This window comes from Lithobates pipiens, unplaced genomic scaffold (assembly GCF_037356315.1).
Source record: "Lithobates pipiens isolate NorthernLeopardFrog02 unplaced genomic scaffold, aLitPip1_a1.2 Scaffold_28, whole genome shotgun sequence".
Classification (NCBI taxonomy): domain Eukaryota; kingdom Metazoa; phylum Chordata; class Amphibia; order Anura; family Ranidae; genus Lithobates; species Lithobates pipiens.
Genome location: NW_027507789.1, coordinates 81,400,159 through 81,412,964, shown reverse-complemented (window position 1 = coordinate 81,412,964; position 12,806 = coordinate 81,400,159). Strand labels below are relative to the sequence as shown.

The following is a 12,806-nucleotide window of genomic DNA, read 5'->3' as shown; positions in this document are numbered from 1 at the left end:
TATTGGACATCCTAGATTCCCTCCGGGCCTGTCTGACCAGGCCTTTACCAGGCAAGCCCCGAAAGGGCTTCTGAGAGAAGCCCTATTTCTTGGACCCACGGGCTTGATTCCCATGGGGACCATACTGCTAGAGCAAGTACCTGTTGCATTGGATATATATATATATATTAGACCTATATGTTTCAGGGTGGCCTGCATAAAGTGCCAGGCCACCCTGTCAAAGGCCTTCTCCACGTCCGTTGACAACATAAGCAAGGGCCTTCCCTGTACATGCGCCGCATGGATTAAATTGAGGACTCGGGCCGTATTGTCTCTAGCTTCCGACTTATTTTTATTTTTTTGCTTGTTTCCCAAGGTGACCATCTTGGCGTTTGTCAAGAGGGTTGAAAGTGCCTGAAGAGATTGCCTACAGGCACATCACCCTGAAAGCACCCGATCACGTTTGATGTTGGAAGCTAAGAAGAGTCAGGCCTTGTTAGTACCTGGAGGGGAGACCGCCTGGGAATACCAGGTGTCGTAGACTTCTTTTTATGTTGTTGGCGTTGACCTGTTTTTTTTCCGCTTGTTTCCCAAAGTGACCATCTTGGTGTTTGTCAAGAGGGTTGAGAGTGCCTGAAGAGATTGCCTGTGGCCACATCACTCTGAAAGCACCCAATCTCGTCTGACCTTGGAGGCTAAGAAGAGTCGGGCCTGGTTAGTACCTGGATGGGAGACCACCTGGGAATACCAGTTATTGTAGGCTTCTTTTTATGTTGTTGGCGTTGATTCGTTTTCTTTTTTCGCTTGTTTCCCAAGGTGACCATCTTGGCATTTGTCAAGAGGGATGAGAGTGCCCAAAGAGATCGCTTACAGCAGCATCACCCTGAAAGAGCCCTATCTCTTCTCTTCTCTGAGGCTAAGAAGGGTTGGGCCTAGTTAGTACCTGGATGGGAGATGGCGTTGGAATACCAGGTGCCGTATTCTTCTTTTTATGTTGTTGACATTGACCTGTTTTTTTTCGCTTGTATCTCAAGGTGACTATCTTGGCATTTGTCAAGAGGGTTGAGAATGCCCAAAGAGATTGCCTATGGGCACATAACCCTGAAAGCGCCCGATCTCCTCTGATCTCAGAAGCTAAACAGGGTTGGGCCTTGCTAGTACCTGGATTGGAGACCACCTGGGAATACTAGGTGCTGTAGGCTTTTTTTTATGTTGTTGGCCTTGACCTGGTTTTTTTTTCACTTGTTTCCCAAGGTGACCATCTTGGCGTTTGTCAAGAGGGTTGAGAGTGCCCAAAGAGATCACCTACGGCCCCATCACCCTGAAAGCGCCCAATCTCGTCTGATCTCGGATGCTAAACAGTGTCGGGCCTGGTTAGTACCTGGATGGGAGACCGCCTGGAAATACCAGATGCCATAGGCTTTTTTTTTTTTTTTTTTTTTATTTAGTAGTATGCGACATACAATGCAAAGGCAACTTCACAGAATGTGTGATACAAATAGTTACAAACAAACGATCATATTGCATGGATATCAGAGCCAATGGTAAGAAGTCCAAGGAGAATAGCACGTGTACAGCTTTGCGGTCATATCAAGATGAGATTAAAGCTCCATCTCGTTGGGATCCTCTACCACTTAAAATATTATTGATACTAGCCCTGCTACCTTCGAAGAGTTTAGATATCCATAGATAGAGGAAGAGTATTGTGTAGTAGTCAAATGGGGTCGGAACATACCATTTTCTTTTCCCTTTTTTGAGTTAAGAAGGGAAATAGTAGAACTGAAAGGAGGGAGAAGGGGAAAGAGAAGATTGGGGAAGGAAATGGCAGAAAAGGAAAAGAAGGGGTAAGGGGGTGTCGTGGGTAGAGTGGATAGGATGGGGTCCCCTCCCAGGGAGCAAGAGACGCCCTCGGCTCACCAGCTCATCAGCTGTCCAACGTTTGGAACAGCGATCTCCAACGATCACCATGAGCTTACTATGTCTCGCGGAGGTATTCTTCCGAAAAGCGAAACTGGGTCCAGTAGAACCATCTGTTCCCATGCTCCTCCGTTTTATCCCTCATTGTGGCAGTCAGGTATTCCATTCGTTCAATATCATTAACCCTTGCGAACCACTGGGTCACCATTGGAGCAGATTGCTCTTTCCACTGACTTGGGATGCAGGCCCTAGCTGCCTTGAGGAGATGTTTAAGTAAGGACTTATGATAACGCTTTATCGACATAGGAGTTAGATTGAGAAGAACTGCTGCGGGATCATTGGCTAAGGAAATGTCTGTGAACTTGTGGATGAGTCTCAGGACAGGCTGCCCGAATGTTTGTAATTTAGGGCATTCCCAGAAAATGTGGAGAATGGTGCCAGCCTGTTGCCCACAGCGACAGCAGCGGTCAGATTGACCGGGGAATATTTTGGCCAACACCACCGGTGTACGATACCAGCATGTGATCAGCTTATATGAGATCTCCTGATATTTACTGCAGAGTGACGACTTATGGGCGAAAAAGAGTATTCTGTCCTTCTGTGGTTTGGAGAATGTAGTTTGTAAGTCCCTTTTCCATTTAGCTAGGAAGGGTGGATCCGTGGAGGATTGTGCATCTGTCAGGATTAGGTAGGACCTAGAGAGGGAACCATGAATTGGGCCATCATCCAGGCAAAGTTCCTTGAAGGGGTGGAATTGTCTAGAGAAGAACGAATGGTTAGGTAGTGATCCGAGGAAATGGATTAGCTGTCTAGCTCTCCAGCTATCCAATGCAACAGGTACTTGCTCTAGCAGTATGGTTCCCATGGGAATCAAGCCTGTGGGTCCAAGAAATAGGGCTGCTCTCAGAAGCCCTTTCGGGGCTTGCCTGGTAAAGGCCTGGTCAGACAGGCCCGGAGGGAATCTAGGATGTCCAATAATTGGGGTCATAGGAGAAGGGAAGTTAGTCAGGTGGGAAAGGTGAAAAAAACTATCCATCTCGGCGAGCGAGGGGCCAATTAATGGGTGAGTAGTCACACAGGGCTCCAATGGCCTCCCCGCCCAAGGCAGACCAGCCAGTGGAACCCGCGCCATCTCCTGCTCTAGCTTGACCCATAGCTTCAGTTCCCCATGCCGGTGTCTTATCACATATGGTCCCCCATCGGATAGTGTCCGCTGTGTACTGCGCATGCGCAGTACACAGCAACACAGATTTCAAAAATTGCGAGCATGAACGGCACCTGCGCACTGAGTACAGGTTCTATCCCCACTATCCAAGTGGACATAGAGTAAGAATATAAAAGAGCCGAGCGCAGCGAAGCCAAGCCCGAAGCGTGGCGAGCGAAGCTCGCCTGCGAGGGGCCCTCTAACCACTTTCAGACCGGACCAATTTGCTGGTCAAAGACCAGACCACTTTTTGTGATTCGGCACTGCGTCGCTTTAACTGACAATTGCGCGGTCGTGCGACGTGGCTCTCAAACAAAATTAACGTCCTTTTTTTCCCACAAATAGAGCTTTCTTTTGGTGGTATTTGATCACCCCTGCGGTTTTTATTTTTTGCGCTATAAACAAAAATAGAGCGACAATTTTGAAAAAAACCCATTATTTTTTACTTTTTGTTATAATAAATATCCCCCAAAAATATATAAAAAAACATTTTTTTCCCTCAATTTAGGCCAATACGTATTCGTCTACATATTTTTGGTAAAAAAAATCGCAATAAGCGATTATTGATTGGTTTGCGCAAAAGTTATAGCGTTTACAAAATAGGGATAGTTTTATAGCATTTTTATTAATATTTTTTTATTATTTTATTTTTACTAGTAATGGCGGCGATCTGCGATTTTTATTGTGACTGCGACATTGTCGGGGACCCATCGGACATTTTTGACACATTTTTGGGACCATTGTCATTTATACAGTAATCACTGCTATATAAATGCAGTGATTCCTGTGTAAATGACACTGGCAGTGAAAGGGTTAACCAGTGAGTGGCAGTGTAGGGGTTAAGTGTTCCTAGGGGAGTGTTACTAACTGTGGGGGGGTTGGGCTTTCATTTAGTGTACACTGTTCTCTGCTCCAATCACATGGAGCAGAGATCAGCGTCACTAGTTGCTAGGCAGAATGAGAAAATGTTGTTTATACAGCATTTCCTCACTTCCGCCGCTCCGTGAGACGATCGCGGGGATGCCCGCGGCGATCGAGTCCGCGGGTCCCGCGACCGGACTCACGGGGGTCCCGACCAGCGCGGGAGCGCGCCGCCGCCGGCGCGCTCCCGATGGCACGGCGGCAACGAATATTGGACGTACATGTACGCCAATATGCCTGCCCGTGCCATGCTGTCGACGTACATCGTCGTGCGCTGGTCGGGAAGTGGCTAATATTCACAACCCTATGTCCGCTTGGATGGTGGGGCTACCACCTCCACTCACCGCGCAGGAGCCGTTCAGCTTCGGAGTACACAGCGGACACTATATCATGGCCGGACAGTATATGGCAGAACACCGGCACCAGTCAACCACCGGTGTCATGTGCCTCGCTGTGTAATATAGAGCAGGGTGCGGGAAGCCAATACCTCCCCGCAATTTCGGTCGCAATAGCATTGCCCTACCAATACGCATATGTTTTCCGCGCCAGAGGAACTTGATAAAGATTGAGCGAACCGAATGAAAGAAAGTCTGGGGTATTTTGATAGGTAAGGCTTGTAGTAGATACAGAAGTCGTGGCAACGCGTTCATCTTCAACACATTACAGCGTCCGAACCATGACAGAGCTAGTGGGTCCCATCTTTTAAGGTCCGCTGTAAGCCCATAGGCTTCCTTTTATGTTGTTGGCTTTGTCTGTTGTTCTCAAGGCGACCATTTGGCGTTTGTCAAGAGGGTTAGGCGTGTCTTGAAGAGAACGCTTACGGCCACATCAACCTGAAAGCACCCGATCTCGTCTGATTTCAGAGGCTAAGCAGCGTCAGGCCTGGTTAGTACCTGGATGGGAGACTGCCTGGGAAGACCAGGTGCCATAGAAGGATCTGGTCTGGTTAGTGTCTTGATTGGGAGATCGCCTGGGAATACTGGATGCCGTAGGCTTCTTTTTATGTTGTTGGCTTTGACCTGTTTTTTTTAGCTTGTTTCCCAAGGTGACCATCTTGGCCTTTGTCAAGAGGCTTCAGAGTGCCCAAAGAGAGTGCCTACAGCCAAATCACCCTGAAAGAGCCTAATCTCATCTGATCCCGGAGGCTAAGCAGCGATGGGCCTGGTTAGTACCTGGATGGGAGAAAGCTTGGGAATACCAGGTGCCGTAGGCTTCTCATTATGTTGTCGCGTTGACCTGTTTTTTTTCCCTTGTTTCCCAAGGTGACCATCTTGGCATGTGTCAAGAGGGTTGAGAGTGCACAAAGAAATTGCCTATGGGCACAACACCCTGAAAGCGCCCAATCTCGTTTGGTCTCAGAGGCTAAGCAGGGTTGGGCCTGGTTTGTACCTGGATGGGAGACCGCCTGGGTTTTCCAGATGCCGCAGGCTTCTTTTTATGTTGTTGGTGTTGACCTGTTTTTTTCGCTTGTTTCCCAAAGGGATCATCTTGGCATTTGTCAAGAGGGTTGAGAGTGCCTAAAGAGATCGCTTACAGCCACATCACCCTGAAAGCACCCTATCTCTTCTGATCTCAGAGGCTAAGAAGGGTTGGGCCTAGTTAGTACTTGAATGGGAGACGGCCTTGGAATACCAGGTGCCGTATTCTTCTTTTTATGTTGTTGGCGTTGACCTGTTTTTTTTCGCTTGTTTCCCAGGGTGACTATCTTGGCATTTTTCAAGAGGGATGAGAGTGCCCAAAGAGATTGCCTATGGGCACATCCCCCTGAAAGCGCCCAATCTCTGCTGATCTCAGAGGCTAGAAAGGGTCGCGCCTTGTTAATACCTGGATGGGAGACCGCCTGGAAATACTAGGTGCGGTAGGCTTCTTTTTATGTTGTTGGTGTTGACTTGTTTTTTTTGTTTGTTTCCTAAGGTGACCATCTTGGCATTTGTCAAGAGGGTTGAGCGTGCCTGAAAAAATCTACTATGGCTGCATCACCCTGAAAGAGCCAAATCTCATTTGATCTCAGAGCAGGGCCGGCGCTACCACTAGGCGAAGTAGGCAGCCGCCTAGGGCGCACTACCACCTAGGGCGCAACTACGGCCTCTGCCCAGTGTGAGCTCCTCTTCTGCTCTCTCGCCCCCCCTGTGGTGTTCCACCGGCGCCACCAATCCCCCATGTTTCCCGCTGAGCGCCCCACCGTACTCAGCTCACAGCGCCGCTCCGGGACTCCTTTGCTCCAGCCTGTCCCTCTGGAGCTGCGCTGTGTGTCTGTGTGAGTGCAGCGGAGGGGCGGGGCTCGGCGGAGATGGGAGCTTCGAGAGGTCGGTCAGCTGACCTCCTGCCCGGCGGGGACATCATGGAGCGGGGTTGACGGCGCTGGCCTGGTCCCGGCGGGGATATGATGGAGGCGGAGCGGATGGATGGCGCTGGTGTGGCCCCGGCGGAGCGGGTGGACGGCGCTGGTGTGGCCCCGGCGGAGCGGATGGATGGCGCTGGCGTGGCCCCGGCGGAGCGGGTGGACGGCGCTGGCAGTGCGGAGGAGTCGGAGAGGCCCGGTGGGATGATGGTCGCTGAAGGCAGCATCAAAGAGCAGAGGTAAGGAGGAGGATGGATCCATTGAGCTGTATGGAGGGGGTTTGTGTGTGAGTAATGCAGGAAGTAGGAGTCAGGTAGGTCAGTGTGATGTGTGTCAGTGTCATGCCAGTGTGGTGTGTCTGTGTATGTGTCATGTCAGTGTGATGTGTCTGTGTATGTGTCATGTCAGTGTGATGTGTCTGTGTATGTGTCATGCCAGTGTGATGTGTTTGTGTATGTGTCATGTCAGTGTGATGTGTCTGTGTATGTGTCATGTCAGTGTGATGTGTCTGTGTATGTGTCATGTCAGTGTGATGTGTCTGTGTATGTGTCATGTCAGTGTAATGTGTCAGTGTATGTGTCATGTCAGTGTAATGTGTCAGTGTATGTGTCATGCCAGTGTGATGTGTCAGTGTATGTGTCGTGTCAGTGTATGTGTCATGTCAGTGTAATGTGTCAGTGTATGTGTCATGTCAGTGTAATGTGTCTGTGTATGTGTCATGTCAGTGTGATGTGTCTGTGTATGTGTCATGTCAGTGTGATGTGTCTGTGTATGTGTCATGTCATTGTGATGTGTCTGTGTATGTGTCATGCCAGTGTGATGTGTCAGTGTATGTGTCGTGTCAGTGTATGTGTCATGTCAGTGTAATGTGTCAGTGTATGTGTCATGTCAGTGTGATGTGTCAGTGTATGTGTCATGTCAGTGTGATGTGTCTGTGTATGTGTCATGTCAGTGTATGTGTCATGTCAGTGTGATGTGTCTGTGTATGTGTCATGCCAGTGTGATGTGTCTGTGTATGTGTCATGCCAGTGTGATGTGTCAGTGTATGTGTCATGCCACTGTATGTGTCATGCCAGTGTGATGTGTCGTGTCAGTGTATGTGTCGTGTCAGTGTAATGTGTCAGTGTATGTGTCGTGTCAGTGTATGTGTCATGTCAGTGTATGCGTCAGTGTATGCGTCAGTGTATGCGTCAGTGCCATTTTATGTGTCAGGGTATGTGTTTTCAGGGTATGTGTTTTCAGGGTATGTGTTTTCAGGGTAGGTGTCAGCGTGATGGTCAGTGTAGGTGTCAGCGTGATGGTCAGTGTAGGTGTCAGCGCGATAGTCAGTGTAATTGGCAGTGTAGGTGCCAGGTGGGTTGGTGTAGGTGCCAGGTGGGTTGGTGTAGGTGCCAGGTGGGTCGGTGTAGGGGTCAATGTGATGTGAGTAGTGCAGGAAGTAGGAGTCAGGTGGATTAGTTTATGTGTCAGGGGGTCAGTGTAGGGGTCAGATAGGTCATGTGTAGCAAGGGCAGGTGGAGTCATGGGCGCAGCCGGGGGGGGGTGGCAAAATTAGGTTTTCGCCTAGGGTGTCAACGATCCTTGCACCAGCCCTGTCTCAGAGGCTAAGCAGGGTTGGGACCTGGTTAGTACCGGGATGGGAGACCGCCTGGGATTTCTCGATGCCATAGGCTTTTTTTTTAAGTTGTTGGCATTGACTTAATTTATTTTTTTTTGTTTTATTCTTTTATTAAGTATAAGTAGAACAACATAAATATAACAGTCAACCATACAGCATGACCCAGGGTCACAATTACATGGTAACAAAAAATAGGCAGCCAAATAACTCTGGGTTCTCAGAGGGGAGTCCTAGAGTTTCATGCAGAAAAGAGAGAAACCCCACCTCCGACATGTAGTACAGTATAACTAATGCAGCTCCGTTCGGACAAATGTAATCATGGAGAACAACTGGGACCACAGCGAGCCAGCTTATCATGACCTACGTGAACCAGAGTAAAATATGAGCCGGTCGTGTCCAGAACCCTGGGGTTCTTCTGGGTCCCAAAGGCTAGTAAGGAGACAAGGCATAGTCAAAAGGGAGGACGGGGGAAGAAGAGAGTGCAAAGACGGAGAGAGAAGAGGGGGGGGATGGCGGCAGGGAAAAAAAGAAAAATAAAGACAAAAAGGGAAGGGGGGGAATGCCACCCAGGGCAGACTTGGCCTACGTAGGTAAACGTTAGATGTTCAGTCGTTTTCTGGGACAGGGGCGCTGCTCACCTCCCAAATGTAGTCTCAAGTACCAGTAAAATACCTCCAGGGCCTCCATGTAACACTAAATGCCTCTTCAGTGTTGTGAAGGGTGGCGGTCAATTCTTCCATCCGGAGAATATGATTGACTTTGGAATACCACAGCACCTTGGATGGGGGCTGAGGCTGCCTCCACAGTGTGGGAATGCAGGCCCGGGCGGCGTTCAGGAGTTGCATCGTGAGGGTTTTTTTGTATTTTCGAACAGGCTGTTTTTATTGTCCCGGTCACCTCCACCCAAAAGTTCCTCAAGGCCGGGCATGCCCAGAAAATGTGTCCCATGGTCCCCGTATCTGAATTGCACCTCCAACAAACATCCGGAATCGATCTATTCATTTTATTCAGAAGGTATGGGACTCTATACCAGCGTGAGACTATCTTGTATCCTGATTCTTGATATTGGTTTGCGATGGAAGCTTTATGTACTAATGTCAGGATATTCCCTATCTGTTGTGGGGTAAATGTGATGCCAAATGCAATCTCCCATTTGTGGATAAATGGTGGGGTCGACTCCTCCTCCTGACTACTTAATAGGTTGTACAGGAGGGAGAGGGTGTGTTGCACAGGTTCCTTTTTGTGACAGATGGATTCATAGGGCGTCAGGTCTCTAGGAGTGTAGGGGGCCCTTTGTATGGCCAGAAGAAAGTGACGAAGTTGATAAGCATTAAACAAGTCAAGCGGAGGGTCAGAAAGCTCAGCGACAGTTTGCGTGGTCGGGAGCCCTCCCGAGGACCACACCTCTCCCAGACGCTGTTTCCCCACCACTGTCAACTGTCGCAGTTTCTTGTTGGTAAATCCCGGTGGGAAGTCTGGATTACCTATAACCGGAGTCATTGGTGACGGCAGGGGAGCAATGTGTGTGCAGCGGAACAACCTCCGCACAACAGCCAACGTAGCTCCCACTACGGGGTGATCTCTGAGGTCTTTTGGTAGGGAGGACAGGAGCCACGGGGAGGTCAATAGGGGAATGGATCCATCCTCAATCTCCATCTCCACCCACTGCTTGTGTGGGCCATTACAATGCCAATCAACGACTCTCGCTAGCAGAGTCACTCTGTTGTATTGTCTCAGATCTGGGAGACCCAGACCCCCCTTGTCCTTTGGTCTGGCAAGCAATTGCAAACGGGCTCTGGGCGGTTTGCGCGCCCAAATAAAGTCCCGGAGCAGCACCTGCAGATGTCTGAAAAAGATTGGGGGTAACCGGATCGATAATGTCTGGAACAAGTATAAGATCCGCGGGAGGGCCGTCATTTTGAATGCATTACAGCGCCCGAACCAGGTCAGTGTTAAATCATGCCAGTTTCCCAAATCAGATTTCAGTCTATTCAGGAGAGGAAGAAAATTAAGCGGGTACAATTGCACCAAATCCGCTGCGATGTCAACGCCCAGGTAACGTATAGATTTTTCAGCTCAGTAGAATGGAAAAGCGGAGCATAGCCTCTTGGCCTCACCATCCGGGACCGATATATTCAATACAGCCGATGGTGCAATTGATTTTATAGTTTGATAGGCTGCCGTATCGCCGGAGAGCCACGAGTATATTGGGAAGCGAAATGTGTGGATTGGAGACGAAAAAAATTAGATCGTCAGCGTACGCCGCAATTTTGTGGTGTGCCGAGGGTTTGGATATGCCAGTAATATTCGGGTCATTCCGAACGTGACACATAAGTGGTTCCAGTGTCAGAATAAAAATTAGGGGAGACAGAGGGCACCCCTGCCTCGTCCCATTAGTGATGGGGAAAGAGTCCGAGCACTCTGAAAGCACCCAATCTCGTCTGATCTTGGAGGCTAAGAAGAGTCAGGCCTGGTTAGTACCTGGATGGGAGACCACCTGGGAATACCAGTTATTGTAGGCTTCTTTTTATGTTGTTGGCCTTGATTCGTTTTGTTTTTTTTTCGCTTGTTTCCCAAGGTGACTATCTTGGCATTTGTCAAGAGGGTTGAGAGTGCCCAAAGAGATTGCCTATGGGCACATAAGCCTGAAAGCGCCAGATCTCCTCTGATCTCAGAGGCTAAACAGGGTCGGGCCTTGCTAGTACCTGGATTGGAGACCACCTGGGAATACTAGGTGCTGAAGGCTTATTTTTATGTTGTTGGCGTTGACTTGTTTTTTTTTTTTTGTTTGTTTACCAAGGTGACCATCTTGGTGTTTGTCAAGAGGGTTGAGAGTGCTTGAAGAGCTCGCCTATGGCCACATAACCCTGAAAGCACCAGATCTCGTCTGATCTCAGAGACTAAACAGGGTCGGGCCTTGTTAATACCTGGATGGGAGACCACCTGGGAATACTAGGTGCTGTAGACTTCTTCTCATGTTGTTGGCGTTGACTTGATTTTTTTGTTTGTTTCCCAAGGTGACCATATTGGCGTTAGTCAAGGTTGAGAGTGCCTGAAGAAATCTCCTACGGCCACACCACCCTAAAAGAGCCCAATCTCATCTGATCTCAGAGGCTAAGCAGGGTTGGGACCAGTTTAGTACCTGGATGGGAGACCGCCTGGGATTTCCAGATGCCGTAGGCTTCTTTTTATGTTGTGGCCGTTGACCTATTTTTTTCCGCTTGTTTCCAAGGTGACCATCTTGGTGTTTGTCAAGAGAGTTGAGAGTGCCTGAAGATATCGGCTACGGCCACATCGCCCTGAATCTGTTCCATCTCGTCTGATCTTGGAGGCTAAGCAGGGTCAGGCCTGGTTAATGCCTGGATGGGAAACCGCCTGGGAATACCAGGTGTCGTAGGCTTCTTTTTTTTTTCAAATATAATTTTTTCTCCAAATAGGGGAAGACGGTCCCCCGAGTACATAATGCAACAGAGAAATACAGAGCAAAAAGCAGCTGAACAATACTTGATACAGGTATATTCGCAACTGTGAGTCTGCCTTCCATCAATCACAATGATTCGAGGCACGGATAAAGTACTGTACCAAGATCCAGGGTCACACAAACCCCCAGGTCCCTCCGGCATAATCCATCCAGAGGGGGGTGTGGGGCCGTCATTCCCAATTTTCCACTCTTTCCAAAAGAGAGAGGGGGTGGAGGGGGTGAGAGATAGGGGAGGAAGGCAGAAAAGAGAAGGGTTGAAAGATCAGAAAAGGAGAAGAGGGGACGAGACACGATGGCAGCCACTGTCCAAGGGGCCAGTCAAGGAAAGCTCAGAGCACTAAGGCGATAGCAGGCGACATCCTTCCAGTGAGAATATAAAGGTATTCCAGATGTCTCAGGTTTGTTTAAAAAATTCTTGTATACCTTGTGATGTGAGGATCAAGTCCTCCATTTTTTTTAATGTCCTCTATTTTCTTAAGCCAGTGAGTAATGAAAGGGGGGGAACATTTTTTCCAATAGAGAGGGATGCAGGATTTCGCCGCATTTATCACATGACGTAAAATAGATTTTTTTGTACTTCTTAATGGGAATCTGTGAATGGTGCAAGAGAAAGAATGCAGCCTCTTCCTGGATGGAGAAGTCTGTGAATTTTTGTGTTATGCATCGGATCTCTGTCCAGAAGTCCACCAAGCTGAGGCAGGACCAAAAAATGTGCAGCAACGTGCCCTCTTCTTCTCCACACCTCCAGCATATGTTCGAGGAAGAGGAGAAACATTTCTGCAGCTTTGATGGTGTCAAATACCACCTGGTGAGAAGTTTAAAATTCGTCTCCTGTATCTTCGTGCACAGCGACATTTTGAGAGCCAAAGTGATAATGCGTTGTCTCTGTGCTGGGGAAAATTAGCAATTAAGGTCCTTTTCCCAGTTGGACAGACAGGTTAAGTGTGGGTAATCTGTTTGAGAGAGAATGTGGGCCAAAGGGCCTTCGCTCCTGCATAGAGTCTCAAACTCCGTCTGAGGGCGGGCGAACGTTTGAGGATTGGGGATGGAATGGAGAAAATGATGTCGTTGCGCCGCTCTCCAAAAAGGCAGTTGGAAAAGCCCTGTCGGATCTGTTAGGGTTGAGAAAGAAGGCCATTTTCCATCAATGACGAATTTAGACGCATTGTCTAGGTTGGAATTTCTAAGTGGGTCCCCAGTTCAAAGGTTGGATGGCCACGTATAGGGAATAGGGGGGAAGTCAAAGACGTGAGTGTGTTTTGGGTAGCGATCAGGTGACTGACTTTCAACTAAGCCCCTATAGTGGGATGTGACATAAATTCTGTGGGTAAATACTTATAGCACT

At 48.8% G+C, this 12,806-nt stretch overlaps 5 pseudogenes; all 5 read left to right on the top strand.

The window, feature by feature from the left end:
• Positions 1 to 623: 623 nt before the first annotated feature.
• On the top strand, positions 624 to 742 carry LOC143937341 (5S ribosomal RNA; annotated as a pseudogene).
• Positions 743 to 1,062: 320 nt separating this feature from the next.
• LOC143936354 (5S ribosomal RNA) lies at positions 1,063 to 1,181 on the top strand (annotated as a pseudogene).
• A 101-nt stretch (positions 1,182 to 1,282) lies between these two features.
• Positions 1,283 to 1,401, top strand: LOC143936649 (5S ribosomal RNA; annotated as a pseudogene).
• Positions 1,402 to 10,829: 9,428 nt separating this feature from the next.
• On the top strand, positions 10,830 to 10,948 carry LOC143936472 (5S ribosomal RNA; annotated as a pseudogene).
• A 95-nt stretch (positions 10,949 to 11,043) lies between these two features.
• LOC143936989 (5S ribosomal RNA) lies at positions 11,044 to 11,163 on the top strand (annotated as a pseudogene).
• The last annotated feature ends 1,643 nt before the right edge of the window (positions 11,164 to 12,806 follow it).